The sequence below is a fragment of the Amblyomma mixtum genome, chromosome 3 (assembly GCF_055824585.1).
Source record: "Amblyomma mixtum isolate Tamu chromosome 3, ASM5582458v1, whole genome shotgun sequence".
NCBI classification, from domain to species: Eukaryota; Metazoa; Arthropoda; class Arachnida; order Ixodida; family Ixodidae; genus Amblyomma; species Amblyomma mixtum.
In genome coordinates this window covers 204,029,843-204,042,529 of record NC_143014.1, presented here as the reverse complement: position 1 = coordinate 204,042,529, position 12,687 = coordinate 204,029,843, and the positions used below count along the sequence as shown (strand labels likewise).

General features: G+C 46.8%; 1 non-coding gene across 1 annotated transcript; it reads right to left on the bottom strand.

The window, feature by feature from the left end:
- Positions 1-11,700: 11,700 nt before the first annotated feature.
- Positions 11,701-11,774, bottom strand: TRNAT-GGU (transfer RNA threonine (anticodon GGU)). Its single transcript has one exon. It is a non-coding gene; the product is annotated as a tRNA-Thr (tRNA).
- Positions 11,775-12,687: the final 913 nt, after the last annotated feature.

Genomic DNA, 12,687 nt, shown 5'->3' with positions numbered 1-12,687 from the left:
CCTCTTAAGTGGCATCATTTGAAAGGTGCTGGTGAAAGATGTCCGAATGCAGACTTCCAATGCAACCCAAAAGAGTGCAGCGGGGGACTAGTTGGTACGGCATTATTTAAACATAAAAACTTCGCGAAGAACGGGACACAGAAAAGAAGCACACGGAACGAGCGCTCGTTTAGTCCTTGCGCAGGTTTTCTTCATAGACTTGGAATGTCTTTAATGACAAATATTACAACTTTAGCTATTTAGTCATTTATATGTCTGCATCCAACAACTTAGAGCGTTACCACGTATGCTATATTTGCCGTGTAATGTCATCGTTTGTTTAGTTTCTGGCATGTTACCCAACCTTTTGCTGTGCGGTTTTGACGCCTGAATAATCTCCTGCCTTCGCCTGCAACCGTTGTTTTGCTAAACAAATAGAAAACAAAACAAGGACGAGAACACGCAACGGACAAGAGGGGCGGGCCTTGTTCATTGCGCGTTCTCGTCCTTGTTTTCTTGCGCCGTTGTATTCCTTTAGCTATGTCTCGGCACCAACTAGCTGAAACCAAAGTCTCGATGTTACGCCTGTTAGTTTTTTTTTGTAATTTAATTTGTAATTTGTATTTTTTTGTAATTTGTTAGTTTTTTCGGTAGTTTTTTTATTTTGCATTTTACTATTTATGCCACTTTGCCATAATACTGTGGAATGCCGGCCATGTGCCCGTCCTCCCGCCCCGTTTTTTTTTTGTGCGTGTGCTGTACCACTCCCTTCAATAATGCCCGTCGGGCCAACCGGGTAACTGCAATAAACAAATAAAAATCTTCCTTGTAATATCAGTGTCAAGAATGGTGGCTTAGGATTTCGGCCATATGAGCAGGCTGCATGATTTAAAATTATGCGGAATGGCCATAAGCGGTTGAGCGCTTGCTGTCACACGCGGAGAAAATATGAAATCACTATTGATTTATTTTTCACCGCTGGACGCCGCCCACACACAGTTGATATTGCTAGAACTAAACAGCAGGAGTACAAAACGGGACAAAAGGAGATGGAACAAAAAAAACTGATTTTTTTTTCGCCCAGCTTGGATGAAAAAAAAAAAAAACGCGAATCATTTGTGGCTTCCTGCCATTCCGATAACTAAAAATGTCTAAACTCTTGGCAGCAACGGTGTAAATTACTTACTGGCATCCACCGAAGCGCAGCCATACGGCTGCAAAGAAAAGTTATACAGCTTCCACAGGAACTTCGTTAGTTAAATAAAAGTTCACCGGACCAGTCGCTTCACCAACTGAGCTAACTGGGACGCGGCTAGCATATGGTAGTGCGAGAGCACATAGATCTACTATAACACTAAGTGGGAACAGTGTTGGTGAAGTGTTTAGGGGAATCTGCCAAGGTGGAACACATCCAGTATGCGCTCTTGTAACCGTATGGCTGTGCTTGGGTGGATGCCAATGAGTAATTACTCCCTTATTACAAATTTATTCCACTTTGGGGAATTCGCCCAAACATTTGGCCAACTCTTGGTCAAATAGCAGAGCTCAATTATTTTCTTGTATCTAGTCAAAAAGTAAAACAAAAGTGTCGCTTTCTCCGCATGATCTCAAGTTCGCCATGTTGATTACCTGAGTGGGCCATTTGGAATGCCCGCTTGTAGGAACCGGCTAGTGGCCGGGATGATACCTGCTTTTAGTTTGTTATGAGGTTAACTGGTATACACGACGTATTTGGTTTAAATTATCATGCATTTAGTCAAACCGTTCGCTTCACTTTCATTCCTGATATATTTTTTTGACGTGCTGTCTGATTCATCTTATTCGCAGTGCTCATACATGGCTCGGAATTCAAAAGTCGAAAACAAGCTAATCCTACATCTCGATCTTCACTCCAATTCAAAAGACAGACGGCGGCCGGTCATGCGCTCTTTATAGTTATTTGCATTCAACCAATGAGAACAAATAATGAGGCCTTTATCACGAGAGCGCTTGGATGCCCAGGCACACGACAGATAGCGAGATCAACCCACTGCAAAGAATGGCTTGTAGTAGCGTCAAATAGAGCAGAATGATAGCGTACGCCCTGTGGATGCATCTCACTGAAAAATAAGTGTTTGTGGTCCTCCGAAAGGCCCAGATTGTCTGTGGCTATATTAGCCAGCCAGCAGAAGAGTGGAACACATCCAGTAGGCGTTCCCTCATGAAGCAAGCTCTTCTAAAGGGACTGCCATTCGATGAAAGCAGCCGGCGAGAGAGAATGGCCTTCCTTGGAAAATCAGACATTTGTTGCCAGCGTGTTTGAAATCGCCGGCAGGCAGTTTAACAAAAGGTAAGAGGCATTGTCAGTGGCATTTGCGTTAGCGCTTCTAATTTTAGATGGTAAGATCGTCTGTCGTCTGAACAGGATGTACTATACTCAACAAATGAAACGCGAACAGGGCAGTTCAAACACGAACAACAAAATGAGATGTTAGCCGGAAGATGCCCAATACTAGCGCAGGTTAATTTTCTTTCGAAGGCGCGAAGATTCTCCTTGATAAGGGTTGGACAACCTCGCTTGTATGTCCTCTATTGGAGCTAATATATTAGCATTTCCGTGTTCGCGTTTTATTGGATGAACATGGTACATTACAGCCAGATGCGTTGAACTGTTATACTGTTTCGCATGAAACAATGTTGCCAGAGCAGTGAGTGATGGCTGGTCCAAAGTGGTAGCGCGACAGCTGCTCATAAATTGCACTTTAAACCGTCGATGATAGAGAGTATCCAGATCACGGCGGTGTCGAACCAGGAGCCTTGATCTTAGGTGCAGGCATATTGAATGCGGGAAACTGTAACTGTGGGACAGTGAACGCGAGGGGCGATCACTCTATGAGCAGGCATAAATTTTTGCGTCATGTTTTGGAGCTAGGCGTCTTGTAATGTTGGAACTGAACGCCTTTGCGGACCGCCTCATCACAATTTCCTTTTCAAAGAAGGCTACATTCTGTTGGGATCAATTGGATATATACGTAATGATAGTTGCGGTGGTTGTTGGATGCTCTGAACATGCTGGAAATATTTTGTTGAGCTGTCCCGGAGTTCATGAGTACGAGCCATTGCCTGGCTCTCAGCGAAGCGGATGCGAAGGAAGTCACCCGGTCAGGGCGATAGAAAAGTTGGCCTACATACAGACGAAGAACCTGTAGCGGCTGAAAAAGAATGGGAAGTTAAAACCGGTTAAGACCTCAGGTCTGGAATATATAGGAAAATTTAATTTGCATCTCGACTGACGCATCTTTACTGAAACAGCATGCAGGTCTAGAGGAACACGGAAAGTCATATTTCTTGGCTCAAAACCAGCGGCTGCTTCCCGACCATCGGTATCGATTCCAAAAGCTAATTTTAGTGAAGTCCTCCACAGGAATCTTGGATTCAACAGCCTGCAACGCTTGCCGTTTCGCGCTTAATGTATGCCTGCTGTAATTCGATGTTTTTTCCCACCAAGACTGACACAGTTCCTTTCATGAGAATGATGATGGCGGTACTCTTCAACTTTGCAGGTGAAGGTGTGCTACAGGTGACGCTGCTGCAGTGCTTAGCCAGGATAACGAATCTCAGTAACTTTACGGTGACTCTGCGGAGGTACGAGATGCAACCCAGCAATGAGGGATGCCTTGAATCCAGATGGTCCTGCTTCGTGTTTAACTCCCGTGCTTTGCATATGCAAGAAAACTAATTTTTCTGTGTCGGGTCATAAGAGAGTCTCAGCAGTTTACTATATTGTCGATCCCTCTGCAATAATCCCCTTGGCAAGCTATGTGTCTCCAGTCATTCCATACCTTACCAGAGCGCACGCGTGGTTTACGGTCGCAGTGACTTTACGCTATATTAAGAGAAATTTTATCGCAGCGTCACTATGTTTATTACTGTCACATTATATTGCTCGGAAGCAGCTGTGTTACCAAGTTTACCATACAAGGGGTGTAAACTAAATTACCTTCAACGTACAAGGCATGCGTAGGAAGCCGGGGGATATTCCACTGTAGTGTCCTTAGCATTCAAAGACTCCGCAACTTCCCGAACTACAGCGACGTGTACACCTGTCGGCTGTACCGTGCTCGGCTTCGTGTACAGTGGTGAGCAGCCTTGTCTAGAGCGCTCGGGCGGTGCACATCCTTGCAAACAAATCCAGATTTTGTGGCAGCCTCTAGGGTCCAGCTGCAACGCTTGCACGGAAGTAGCGCCAGATAGCCTCATAAACAAAGCAGGCACGAAAACTTTGCCCTGTAATGAGGGGCTGCTCTCTAATTTCGGTTTTTGTTACCAAGTGCGCACTGCTCAAGCGCTCTAGACAAGGCTGCTCACCACTGTACGTGCAGTGCTCCAGACATTTGTCTTGAGCGCTCGAACAGCAGGAATGGGTTCATGGACAGCTCCTAGAAATAGGCAGTTGAAAAGAGTTGGGGGGTCATATCTATTACGCATTTTTTTAATGCGCGATAACGTTAATGGCCTCAATAAGGGAAAACCCGGCGTCATCGTCGGCGGCGGCGGCGTGAGCGAGAAATCCCTACAGAAATCCCCAGAGGTTGCTCGAGACGAGCAACTTTGGCTTCACATGCCTCACTGATGGCTGAGTTTGGAACAGTCACTTGCCAGGGCAGTGGGGCATCACTTAATTTCGGCACCACTGCACCAGGGGTGGTAAAAGGACTGCCAGTGATCTGCGAATGTAAAGTGGAGAATGGCCAATTCCGCACATATGGGCATTAACTCATTAACACTGTCGGGTCGTATACCGTTACGGCGAAGCGTGTGTACTCTCCAGTGCCTGAAAATTTCTCCCTGAGTAGGGCGGTCGCTCCCCCTCCCCTTCCCTTAAATCCGCGTTTGTACATACATACATACATACATACATACATACATACATACATACATACATACATACATACATACATACATACATACATACATACATACATACATACATACATACATACATACATACATACATACATACATACATACATACATACATACATACATACATACATACATACATACATACATACATACATACATACATACATACATACATACATACATACATACGTACGTACATACATACATACATACATACGTACATACAGGAATTTTATTGCAAGATATATGTACACAGTGCATAGCGTGTGCCCGCAGAAGCGCAAGCGCTTGTGGGCGGGCCACGGCAGTCACAACAGCATGCGGTGAATACAAAACGCTGAAAGTGCACAATTTACAATCCATAAAGAAGAAAAAGAAGAAGACGAAAGAAAAAAAAAGCAACAACACAAAGCCGAAATATTACATATAGTTCAGTCAACAAATTTAGCGATTGATAATTATGTAAAGCAAAGAAAATCTGCAGTTAATAAATGGAACACAAATTTAAAAACAAGATAGAAATTACAAAGCAACTCAGTATTTCCTTTCTTTGAAACTTTCAAAACACGCTTGCAGTCCATATTTCACAGCCGTCAACGAATCACAACCAAACACCTTAGCAGGTAGTTTATTAAAATGGTAGGGTATATAGAACTGTCTTGTCCTTTTACCATAATGTGTGTAAACCCTGGGAACTTTATAACGCGCTATATGCCTAAGTGACTCTGGTTTTTTATCTGGCTGTTTAAACTGTGCTGAAAAGTAATTTCTCAGAACTACCACCTGCAAGTACAAGTCATGCAGAGGAATAACTCCTGCTTTAACCATTCTGGTGATATGGTCATCTTACAAGGTGCACAAGAACCATACACTGAAACGCCGTATCTAAGGATAGATTCTCCTAAAGATCTACGTATACACAGTCTGACGCAAGTTTATAGGTGTAGTGTATTTTATACGATAAAGCTGGACAGAAAGAGCACGGAGTCGTTTTAATAAATAGTCAATTTGGGAAGACCAACACATGTTGGAATCAAGATATAGGCCAAGATATTTAACACTGCTCGAGTAGGGTAGTGGCGAACATTCGCAATTGGCACAGTTGCTACCATGCAGTAGAACCGACTGGGTAAGATCAACATTCTTGTGCGGATTTCTGAAACATATTAACACAGTTTTGTTTATGTTTATGTATATTTGATTTCCAGATAGCCAGTCTGCTATTTTATTGATATCGTACTGAAGTAATTTCAGTGCGAGTGGGCTAGATTCATGGGATATCACTAAACCTGTATCATCAGCATACTGAAATAATTTTGCATTTAATGTTAGGTTAACCATATCATTTACATAAATATTAAACAAAAAGGGTCCCAAAACAGAACCTTGTGGAACGCCGTACTGAATATCAGAAGAAGCACTAAATGATTCTTTAATTTTCACTACTTGCTTACGCTGCGACGGGTAACTTGCAAAAAATTGTTGGTATGGACCACGGAATCCAATGCTTTCCAACTTACTTAACAAAACAGAGTGCTCCACGGTATCGAATGCTTTCGATTAATTCAAAAACAATCCAAAAACACATTGATTAACATCCAAGTTACCATTGATAAAATCACAGCAATCTTCGAGAAGCTCAACCGCACCAATATTACGACGGAAACCATACTGTGTAGTACTCAAACAAGAACACTTCTCACAAAAACATGTCATATATTGGTGCACAATTTTTTCCATCAGGATGCTAATGACTGGTAGAATGGTGCACTCCTGGGCGCGCTGACGAACTATGCTGCTGCCTCTTAGACTCAATAGAACTTGTGAGATCTCCGCAGTAAAGTGCACGCGCGCTAGGGTATTTTGTTTCAGGCCCCTGTACACTTGTAAATGATGCGAACACACTGTCCACTGCAGACAGGCTTAAAAGGGCTGTACAACGGCACAGTATTCAGTGATTGTGTTGCGCGTAAGGACGTCAGTAATCGCCAGCTTTTGAACGACAGAGGCGAGTGACATGGTCAGTTGTTAAAGCATCATTCGGTTGCTGTTCGGTGGCTATCGCGCGCGACATCTGTCGGTGACATGGCTAATACCATGCAGGCGCCAACGACGCGCTGCTGACTTCACCTCAAGCGACCTCTCAACACGTTTGGATCTCTCCTGCATGTGCTTCGATTCCCGGACAGTATTTACTTCTTCGAGCGATCTTACCGTTCTCGAGCAGAGAGGTTTGTGCACTTTTGCCTCGTAGCTCGAAACGGAAAATGGGAAGATGTACGACTCGGCGCAAATAGCTCGACAGACGAGTAGTTTCTTTCGTTTCGAGACGGCAATTGAACAGCAGGCGACGACAGCTGTCACCGTGCCTCTGGGAGAACGCGCCGGACTAAGAAGTTGTCCGGCGCGGCTGTCAGCCCGCGGTCGCCGAACGCGCACTGCCTCGGCTTTTCGGTCGCTGCCTGTTTGAACTGCGCTGCCCACTCCCTCGCGAATCGCGGGGCAGTCCTGACAGCTGCTGTCCGCATCAGCCACGTGATCGATCACTCCTGCGCGCGGTCCGCTCTGGCAAATGGTGGCCCCTCCGAGTGAGTGTTTGATCATATCGTTGCGTGTGTTCACGTGCCAACTGGGATGGACGCCTCAGCGCGTACATTCAAAGCGCTGATTTTAATATATGTTTTTTTTTTTGTGCGCGTTTCCCGTGGCAAATGGACCGTGACGCCGCGTGTAGCGCCGCAACACTGCGTCCTCTTGTCCCTGATTCGCTTGAGGGTGGTTTTCTTCAGTGCAGTTCTTCTGTTACTTTGGTGTACGTGTACAGCATTTCAGCAGTCCATTGGTTAGAAAGTTTATTGGAATGCACAGACACACACACAAAGAAAGAGCAGACAAAATACATGTGGTAGGCATCGTGTTCAAGGTTGCTACATTCTTGTTTAGTTTCCCTCATAGCCTGAGTCGGTTTGGGACGTTAAACCCCAATAAACCATTCTTGTTTAGCTTTTTTCCTCATCGTTCTTGGTTGCCATCTCCTCACAGTCTGGTCCCTCGTCCGATTTATGGCGCTGTAATGAAATGAGCAGTTGACCGCTACGTTTCCATGGGTGAGTAAAATACGCCTTGTTGTTATTACTTTTATAAGGAAAAGAAGAAAAGCCACCATTGCAATGCGGCAGCTAAGTCGCTGTCGGCATCTTCAAACCTCTTCTTTATTTAGTGTAACGCAGGATGTGAGCTCCAAATGACACTCTGTTGACACAAAGGTCGTGGCTGACGCTTTACAGAAATAGTTCCACAGGAAACAGCAGCGTGGGCTACGATGCGCTTGTTTATTTCGTTCCTCCTTCCAGCGGTAAAACTTGCGTCGTGTCATGTCCGTTTCCTCGGACGCACGCGCGCCCACTTCCAGGTCTTCTTTCCTTTGCGAGTCACAAGCTGGAAAACAGACCTTGCCGCGAAACTATGAGCCGTGATGTGCGGAACGATACGCGTTGAAACGAAGTGAAAGCACGCACAAGTGGTGCAGTAGGCGCCATCAGGTGCTAACAAAGATCCATTATTGCGCGTCAACCTTGCCTTTGGCGCGTGATGACCTCAGTTTCCTATGTGCCATAAAACCCAACGCAACGCAACACCACTATCGCGTGTTTGAGTGGAGTATGCATTGCAGTACAGTGAAGTTGAGAATGTCTCGCCGTTTCGAAGGCATATTGGAGCGGTATGGGTTTCGCGATGCTTAGAAAGAAATTTCGTCTCCTGCGTCGATGAGTGTATCGACAAAAGTGCTACCCTAAAACTTGGTGGCACGCGGACGGTGCATTACTGCGCAATTAGCGATGCACTTAATCACAACAGGTTTTAACCGAGGCAAAGAACATCGCCTCTCGGCGTTCGTTTCAGCAGCTTTCAGTAGATGCGGAACTATACAAGCATACAGGAACAAACTACAGAAAAATATACAAAAAAGCAAACAAAATAAAGTGGCTCGACGCATCCATTGAAGCGAAGCCGAGCAAAGAGATTAAAATTGAGCCTAACTTTCATAGCTGGACTATTATATTTTACTCCGGTTAGAGGGCGTTTGCTCTTGGTAGGTTTGTTTCGAGAAAGACAACCTCTCAGTTCCTGTAGCCAGATGCAACGGCGGCCATTAGACGCAGCGTCGAAAGATCCCGATGACGCACGTGTGTCGTGCGGGGTCGGGGGTTTTCTTCCGAAGAACCGCGGTCGGCGCGAGGTGTCTCCAGAGGAGGTGCGGGAACATAGCCCGGGGCGCGGAATCGGAGGCCAGTGGCAGAGGCCGCCTGACGGCGCTTCGTAATGCAGGTGCACCGGTAGCGGCAGGAAGAAGCTGATCGCGGCCACTCCCAGGGCGTCCTTCACCTGGAAGCAGAGACGCGAGCGCGCGCGTGGGTCCCGCATCAAGGCGAACGCCCGCTCCCTTCGCGGCTCGCCCATGGCGCAGCTCCGTCGCGTTAGCGGCCGCGCTGGGGTGCCTTGTCCCGGCGCGCACACATTTGGCGCCGCCGCTCCCGCGTGCGACGGCAAACAAGAGCGCAGCGGGAGAACACACGGGCGTGCGCGAGAGAATTCATGGCTGAGCGTCGGGCTGTTCATACGACACTAATGAGCCATTAACTGCGTTGCTTCACGGAGCGCGGTTCGTTGTGATACACCGTGTTGGAAGGGCCGAACCCGCAGCACCGGGTAGGGCAGAAGGCCGCCGCTGCTAAGCGAGATTAAAAGCGCTTCTGTTTTTCATAGGCTCAGCGGATGGGGTGCACTGCGGGGCCTGGCCGCATGTGGAAGCCAAAAGGGTGCGTTTATGGAAAGGTGGTGCCGCTCATACGAGCGGCGACGCACCACCTTTACGAATGAGAAAAAGTGCCACGAATGGAGCGCTGCGATTGGACGGTTATCTAAACAGCCGCGACAGCGTAACGTTTGCCAGCAGTAATTAGCAATGACCTCAACCTCAATTTCAACCTGATCCGAATAAAAAAAAAAATGCAGCGCATGATTCGCATTGTAAGCTGGGAGCTCTATAGCTGTGTCCCAAGCTATCAGTACCTGACAAGTTTGTTCAGTAAAATATTCTGCGTGGAAGAGAAGTCACCATGCGGAAAGTATAGCCAACACTTGAGAGCGGCGATTAGCAGTGGATGTCATGGTCCTCGGGAGGCTTTTTTCACTTAGGTGTTGAAAGAGGCCTAGCAGACCAGGTTCGAGCGCGCATGCCAGCTGTCGACCGTGTAGCGGTAAAGCTGGCTCACTGAACGAAAAAAAAAAAACAAGCACACAGACACAGAAATATACCTATAGCGACTTCCTTGGTTATATATATTGCGCAGAAACGCAGCGTGCTTTGGGCTCGTTCTATTGCTTCACTCTTGGCAAAGCTGCCTATTTTGCATGCGATCCTGACCACCTGTAATTACTTTCGAGTCACTGAAAGCTGCCTCGCTGCTGGCAGAGCGTATGCGCAGTGCATGGAGCCTCTTCTAAGCCAAGTGGCACGGAAAGAAATTTAGATTGCGACCGAAAAGCTCTCCTCCTATAAGTGAACGCCAACTAGCGCCACCCTGTTTTCTAGTTCTGCTAGTAACGCTGTACGAGTGGCGAGTATGAACTTTCCACAATAACCAACAGCCGCCTATAAAGGGCGTAACACACACCCTCCGCTGAAGTGCGCCGCATGTGCCTATACAATTAGGTAAGCCCCTTGCATTTACTAAACGCGAAAGATTGCGCATGATCCATACCATATTCGCCATTTATAAGGTCGGTCCGCCTCCTTACTGCGCGTAGGCTTGCTGATAGAGGCGAAGCGAGTTGTTCACGCAAGGAAATCTCCGCCTTATTCATCTTGGAGCGTAAACAAATGCAGAGAAGGTACGACTAGCTTTTGCACTGTTACACTAACTTGACCCCTGCATACGAGAACACGCACAGTAAGGTACGACAGCAGCAGCTGTGCTAGGTGTTCTTAAGGCGGCGCGCACCAAACTTCATCCCTAAGCAGTCTACACATCGTGCGTTACCTGCTCCCTGAGCGTGAGTCCTTGCACAATACTACGCTCCGGGAGCATTTGTTGACAGCTTAACTGAATGTTGCTTATTGTAAGGCTGAACTGCGATAGTGTTAGCAGCTGAGAAAAGGAAAAATAGAAGAGTTTTAACATACTTAAGCCGAGCAGACGTGCGAAATCATGTGTTTAGTCTGGTTGGCTCGTGGTTTTGCATTGCTGGGCCGTCGGCACGTCTGGCGACGATATTAGACTCAGGTTAAAAGCTGTGATAGAGGTTAAGCTGATATGATCTGTTCGCGCCGTAGATGGATGTTCATGAAGATGACGATGTGCAACGCACAGCGCGGGAGTTTGTTGCAGTTTAACATGAGGCGTGATCAGCTGCGGCGATAGCATAGTTTTTTCGTGCAGTGGCCAGCGAAGTTCATTAGTTCGCGCCGCCGCGGGTTCGAAACCTAGCCGCGGCAATGTTCATTTTATTTCTGCATGGGCTGTTGCTATGCTAGGTTTGGTCAAGGTCACCCTCAAGGTCACCCTCCCATTGGCTACAGCTACAGCTGGCGCGACGCTCCTCCGAACTTACACGGCTTCCTCTTATTGGCTGCAGCTTGCGCGCCACTCCTCCGATACCGAGCTTACCCGAGTTACTCCGAGGCTCCACACAAGATTCTTGGTTTGTAATAAGGGAGTGATTACTCATTGACACCCACCCGAGCGCAGCCATACGGCTAAAAAGGAAAGCTACGCAGCTTTCTCGGAAACTTCGTAGTTAAAAAAAAAATTCGTCCCGGTCCGGGGTTCGAACCCGGGACCACCGCTTCACCGGAGCAGTCGCTCTACCAATTGAGCTAACCGGGACGGCAAGCTTATGGTAGGGCGAGAACCCCGGACCAGGACGAATTTTTCTTTAACTTCGAAGTTTCCGAGAAAGCTGTATAGCTTTCCTTTGTAGCCGTATGGCTGAGCTCGGGTGGATGTCAACGAGTAATTACTCCCTTATTACAAATCTACTCCACCTTGGGGGATTTTCCTAAACATTTGACCAAGATTCTTGGTTGGGACCATGTTATGCAGCGCTTTCGCACTAAAAGAAAAAAAAAAACAGCTTGTAGTGGGTTGCCGGTACGGCGAAACGTTTATAAAGTTACTCAAGTTCAAATATATGCTGGAAGAGGCCCCTTTGAACTGTTACGCAAAAATAAAAGACGTGCCGCCGAGTTGTGGCTGTTTGCTCGAAGCTGGCTACATGTGTCTTAGTCAGTGCGGCCGTCACACGTGCTCGAAGATTACGTATCTGTTTCACGACGCGCGCGTGGAGTGTGGGTATCGCGGTGGCGTAATTGTGCAAGGCGACAGTTGCTTTCAAGGAACCTGTAATTTGCTCCTAATAACAGTGATCCGAGGTTTGATCGCGGACATACGCACGTTTGATTCCCTGACATCACTGCAGGGCCATCACTCTGCTGTTTGTGTGAGTCTTAAGTCGCAGATACTTGGAAAGAGCTGTACTGACCAAGGGCTGACCGCATAGATACTAATAAAGTACGACTATGTATAGGCAATAGACGGAAGCAATGTGGAATATCAGCAAGAACAGGGGTACTTTTTTTTTCATCGAGGAGCGCCCTGCAAGATGCTGCTTGCGTCCTAACTTGGTAATTGCAGAACGAAGAAGTAAAAATAAAAGATAAGGACATCTAGAGGACGGATATTTGCCGAACAGACCTATCAGCAGAGGGAGAGAGAGAGAGGAAGAATTAGTTATTGAAAA